We start from the raw sequence: 6,606 nt of genomic DNA, 5'->3' as shown, positions 1-6,606 counted from the left end.
TTGCCTCCAGAAAGTACACAGGGACCTGTGATGGTTGATTCCAGTGGGAATTAATTAATACTCTGTGAGGATGAGGATGTACACACTGAAAGGGGTGAGGAATCTAAGGATGAGGATGAGGATGAGGACGACATCTTGCCTCTGTAGAGCCAGTTTGTGCAAGGAGATATTAATTGCTACTTTTTTGGTGGGGGGATTAATTGCTTCTTTTTTTGTGGTGGCCCAAACAAACCAATCATTTCAGCCACAGTCGTGTGGCAGACCCTGTCGCTGAAATAATTGGTTTGTAAAAGTGTGCTGGTCATGTTTATACAACATAAGGGAATTCCATCTTGCACCTCTTTTTTTTTTTTTTGCATTATGTGCTGTTTGGGGCCTAGTTTTTAAAACTGCCATCCTGTCTGCCACTGCAGTGCCACTCCTAGATGGGCCAGGTGTTTGTGCCGCACACTTGTGTCACTTAGCTTAGACATCCAGCTACCTCGGTGCAACCTTTTGGCCTAAAAACAATATTGTGAGGTGTTCAGAAAACACTGGAAATGAGTGGAAACGAATGTTATTGAGGCTAATAATACCATAGGATATTATTGGCTGTACATAGAACAGCCAAAATCTGTGCTGTTAGCTGTTTTTATGTTTTTTTTCCAAAATCATCCAGATCCAAAACCAAAACACAAAACCGTAAAGTGTCCGCCGCACATAATATATAACTCTAATATAAACATAGGACCCTTTATCATTATGGATTTGTAAGGCACCAGAATGCTCCACGGTTTAGCATAAAAGATAGACGATATAACTGCAGGCATGAAAACAAAGGAACAAAGGGTAGGGAGGGTCCTGCTCATCAGAGAGCATACATTCTAATTGATGGAGCAGCCTGATCTCAGAATGGAAGTTGGGACAGTTGGGAGCAGTGCTTAAAATGGTCCTAGAGAAGTGGTGGAACTCACCCCCCCCCCCCCTCTCCGTGGCGCCCATGTAATAAAGGTATTGCGCGCGCCGTAAAAAGGGGCGTGTCAAAAAGAAAGGGGCGTGGTCACACAATAGTAATAATGCCTACAGTAGTAGCACCCCGTAATACACATAATTCCCCAACGCAGTAGCACCCCTTATACAATGCCCACAGTAGTAGTGCTCCTTATGCAATGTCCACTGTACTGGTAGTGCCCACAGTTTTAGTGCCCCTTTTATAGAGTCCATAGTAGTGGTGCCTCTTATGCAATGCCCACAATAGTAGTGCCCCTTATGTCCCCAGGAGTGATGCCCCTTATGAAGTGCCCCCTTTACAATGCCCTCATTAGTAGGGCCCCCAGTAGTAATGCCCTTAATGGTAATGCCCCTGTGTAGTATTTCCCCCAGTAGTTTACCCCCCTTTATTTTAGCCTCCCAGCAGTAATGCCCCCAGTAGTTTAGCCCTCATGTAGTTTGCCCCATGTAGTACAGCCTCCCAGTGGTAATGCCCCCAGTAGTTTAGCCAGGGCCGAAACTAGGATTTTTGTCACCCGGGGCAAGGTAGTCATTTGACACCCCCCCCCCCCCCGCAAAAAAAAAAAAATTCTTTTACAATAAATAAATAAAAATAATAATAAAATAAAATAAATAAATACATGAATAAAAATATTATATATATATATATATATATATATATCTCTCTTTCAGAACTTTTTTACCTGAAAAATTGCCTTTTCTAACATAAATTTCATATCCAGGAAAAAGTGTCCCCATTTTACACAGTACGACAGGCAAGTGTCCCCATTCCCCATTTTACACATTGCGGCAGACAGGTGACCCCATTTTACACATTGCGGCAGACAGGTGTCCCCATTTTACACATTGCGGCAGGAAAAAGTGTCCCCATTTTACACATTGCGGCAGACAGGTGACCCCATTTTACACATTGCGGCAGACAGGTGTCCCCATTTTACACATTGCGGCAGGAAAAAGTGTCCCCATTTTACACATTGCGGCAGGCACGTGTCCCCATTTTACACAGTACGCTGGCAAGTGTCCCCATTTTACACATTGCGGCAGGAAAAAGTGTCCCCATTTTACACATTGCGGCAGGCATGTGTCCCCATTTTACACAGTACGCTGGCAAGTGTCCCCATTTTACACATTGCGGCAGGAAAGTGTCCCCATTTTACACATTGCGGCAGGAAAAAGTGTCACCATTTTACACATTGCGGCAGGAAAAAGTGTCCCCATTTTACACATTGCGGCAGGCACAGGTCCCCATTTTACACATTGCGGCAGGAAAAAGTGTCCCCATTTTACACATTGCGGCAGGCACAGGTCCCCATTTTACACAGTACGCTGGCAAGTGTCCCCATTTTACACATTGCGGCAGGCACAGGTCCCCATTTTACACAGTACGCTGGCAAGTGTCCCCATTTTACACATTGCGGCAGGAAAAAGTGTCCCCATTTTACACATTGCGGCAGGCACAGGTCCCCATTTTACACATTGCGGCAGGCACAGGTCCCCATTTTACACATTGCGGCAGGCACAGGTCCCCATTTTACACATTGCGGCAGGCACAGGTCCCCATTTTACACATTGCGGCAGGTGGTGGAGGGAGAGAGAGAGAGAGAGAGGAAGGGAGAGGGGCTGACTTACATTTGAAGCGGTTCTCGCCGTTCTTCAGCCGCCTCTCCCTCCTCGTCCGGTCTGCGCGGCTCCCCCTTCTCCCTCCTCCGGCCGGGTTTCGTGGAATGACGCGTTTGCGCCGTGACGTCACGACGCAATCGCGTCATTCCGCGAAACCCCGCCCCCCGAGCTGAGCACTCGGGAGAAGGGGGTTTCAAAGTTATAAAAGTGCCGCGGCGGGTGTTAGGGGGTCTCGGCGCCCCCTCCAATCCGGCGCCCAGGTCGCCTGCCCCACTAGCCCCCCCTAGTTTCGGCCCTGGTTTAGCCCCAGTAGTTTGCCCGCTTGTAGTTTGCCCCTTTGTAGTTTAGCCGCCAGTAGTAATGCCCCCCTGTAGTTTGCCCCCTTGTAGTTTAGCCCCTATAGTTATGCCCCCCTGTAGTTTGCCCCCTTGTAGTTTAGCCCCTGTAGTTATGCCTCGAGTAGTTTAGCCCCTGTAATTATGCCCCCTTGTCGTTTAGCCCCCAGTAGTTCAGCCCCCCTGTAGTTTGCCCCCAAGTAGTAATGCCCCTGTAGTTATGCCCCCAGTAGTAATGCCCCTGTAGTTATGCCACCAGTAGTAATGCCCTCCTGTAGTTTGCCCCCAGTAGTTAGCCCCTTTGTAGTTTGCCACCAGAAGCTTGCCCCCTTGTTGTTTGCCCCCAGTAGCTTGTCACCTTGTAGCTTGCCCCCAGTAGCTTGCCCACTTATAGTTTGCCCCCTTGTAGCTTGCCCCCTTGTGGTTTACCCCTTGTACTTTGCCCCCAGTAGTTGGCCCCAGTAATAATGTCCCCCAGTAGTTTGCCCCCAGTAGATGCCCCCCCAGTAGTAATGCCCCCCCAGGAGTTTGCCCCCAGTAAATGCCCCCAGCAGTAATGCCCCCCAGTAGTTTGCCCCCAGTAGATGCGCTACTAAGGAAGAAAACAAAAAAAAATCACAATACTCCCGCTTCCAGAACGCTGCAGTCCTCTCTTGGTGTCCCCTCCTTGGCACTATGGGAGAGACGTCATGACGTCTCTCCCATAGCGCACAGTGACAGCGCCGGAAGTCGGAGCTCAGTACTGAGCTCCTGCCGCCGAATTCCGCTGTAGAGAGGGAGACGGGCGCTCGCTGGTAATACAATCTCGGCGGGCGCCCGTCATCTCCCTGCAGCGCCGGGGACACATCGGGTTAGGTGAGCTGGTGGAGGCAGAACTGCATTCCGTCTCCAAGTGGAACTGACGGAACGCAGTTCCGCCCCGTTCCGGCTCACTTTAAGCCCTGGTTGGGAGGATGCATCAGTGAGAGTAGTATAGGTGGGTCCAGGGTAAGCTCTAATAGAGAGATGGGATTTCAGAGAGCTTTTAAAGATTTGAAGGTTGCACGATAATCACATTGGCAGTGGCAGCAAATTTCATAATGAAGCAGCAAGTGGGAGTGAGAGGTGATTACCAGAGGTGAGGCACAAGTCAGATGTAGACCTAAGAGAGGTAAGGTGGACAGGATTTTATCAGGGTTGTTAGATTTGAAGGCTCTGTAGGTAAGGGTGCGTCATTTGAATTGAATCCTGGAAGACAGAGGGTGCCAGTCTAGGGATGTGCTTAGTGCTGAGGCGATAGGGGTAGATCTGACTCTTACAGTATAGAGAAGTGATTCCTAAACCTTTTTGATTTGCGGCTTCCAATAGTATCAGAATTTTTTTCACTGCACCCCTAGGCCAAAAGTTTCTTATGAAGAAATTTAGAAAATAATATTGAATTAAGTAAATTGTGTTTATATGTCTTCCTCGGGGGTCAGTTATGTGGTGAGGGACAGGATTCACCTCTATTTGTCCACATATTTTATGATTGGCAGCCACAAGCACTGGTTTTGCATATTATCTTGACCATAAGTAATTTGAATTGGTCCTGGACCACCAATCCAAGGCACCCCTGCAAGTGTCCAGAGGCACCCCAGGGTGCTCCCCGGTTTCATTACTCTCGGGGTCCTGGAGATATTTGGCTGTCCCTGGAGACTGTTTGCAGTGACGGCATTTACACTGTGACACGAGCTGAGTACTGCACGTAGTTACAGTGCAGCACCTGGCTTCTGTCACTGAGGAACTGGTATTTTGGTGTCACCCCTCGACAGGTGACACTCAGGCGTGGCCCACGTAGTGATGCCACTGTCTATATAATTTACTTTATGTCTTAAAATACTCTATGGCAACATTTGCTATGAACAATTACATTTAAACTAATTTTATCTAATGATTGTAATAGATGTCTTGAAACTTCTCAAACATTTATTAGCAACTCTTCCAACACATCCATGAGGTGCTGAGGTGAGGTGAGGCATCCATGAGGTGCTGCCCAGTGTACTTCTTTTTGGGTGGGTGGTGTCGCCAGTAGCCCTAATCCCGAGCTTTCCTTTCTGCGAGTTTAAAGTTTTCCTTCTGTTATCAATGTTGCTATTTCAAGGCTTTTGAGTACTCAATAGTGTTTAACTCCCCACCTCCATTTTTGTCAGTTAATTTAATTCGTTGATTTATGGTTATTTCAGGTCATTAAATTATGATTATTTCTGTCATCTAGACAGTTCATTAACGTTTTCATCCAAAGCCATCCAGTGGCAGACCCAGAACAGGCTCCCTGTGTCACAGTTCTGCCCAGCGTTCACCAACAGGAGGTCCCACCAGGAACATAAGCAAGTATTCATTATTGAATATAATATCCAGCTTTGTATATACTGAAATATAGGGAGAAATTTAATAACCTGTGAGATGCAGGTATCAGTGAGTTCCTGACAAGTCAGCCTGATGTTTTAAAGGGGCAAACATTTGGGGGCTAACCTGGTTTTGCCTTTTAAAGGATTACTTCTTTAAAACATAGTCCAGACTCGCTGGAAACTGTCTGCATCTCACAGGCTATTACAATTACCCCACAGAGTTCATGTGAGCAGATCCCTTTGAAGTTCTGGATCTGTTGTCGTCTACAAACCTCAAGTACCCCCAGTAAGTCATGTTTTCAGGATTTCTGACTGTGGAACAGGTGGGATATTATTGACAAAGCAAAATAGATTGTCATCTGCATAATAAAAAAATATCTGGAAAACATGACATGTATTGGGTATCCATACCGCCCAACTTTCAATCACTCCGTATCGGGACAGTCGCGCAGCGTAGCCAAAAGGGGGCGTGGTCTCAGGGTAGGAGGGGGTGGCTATGATCAAGTGGGCATGGCCTCGCTCTGAGGACCTGTTTTCCGGTGTTTTGGGGGCGTGCCCAGCGCTCCCCGAGCAGTTGGGCAGCCCCATGCTCCCCTCCCAGTACTGAATGGATGCCGTGCACTTGCACACAACATCTTTTCAGAGATCACCCGCTGCTTTGCCGAGCAGAGAAGCGGGTGATCAAAGGCTCTCCCAACTGCCACCCTGCCCGTGGGACACTGCAACCCGTGGGAGGGACAGCGGAACAGTGTCCAAATAGCGGGACTGTCCTGCTGGAATCAGGACAGTTGGGAGGTATGGGTACCTGAGGGTTGAAGTTGAAAACCATTGTCCTAGATAAGCTTTTTAGAGAACTAGCAAGTCCCAAACAGTCTCTTTAGCCTAGAGTGAAAGACTACACAGAGTGAAAGACTATACTATTATTAATACTTTCACACAAGGATGAAATCAATGAAGGTCGATCATGTATGTTGTAGATGACCACCCCAAGATGATGTTGCCAATGTATGTCCCTTTTTTTTAGGGAGTTGCATCTGTCATTCAATACACCCCGTTTTCATTGTTCAGGGGTTAAGGACAAGTGCCCTAACCATTTGGGAAAATAAATCCAGCCAATAGGCTGTGTTTGTTGCCTTGAAAGGAGAAAAAGAATCCAGATGCTTCTTCAACAGGCTGTAATGTAAATAAAGTCCATTGTGGTGCAGGTTCCCCCAATTAAAGAGTCTATGGGCCTAATTCAGAGTTGATCGTAGCCATGCAAAATTTTGCACGGTTACAATCAGTTACTCAGACAT

This window comes from Pseudophryne corroboree, chromosome 7, assembly GCF_028390025.1.
Source record: "Pseudophryne corroboree isolate aPseCor3 chromosome 7, aPseCor3.hap2, whole genome shotgun sequence".
In the NCBI taxonomy this organism is placed as follows: Eukaryota; Metazoa; Chordata; class Amphibia; order Anura; family Myobatrachidae; genus Pseudophryne; species Pseudophryne corroboree.
The sequence above is the reverse complement of the archived record's forward strand: the minus strand, read 5'-3'. Positions refer to the sequence as shown.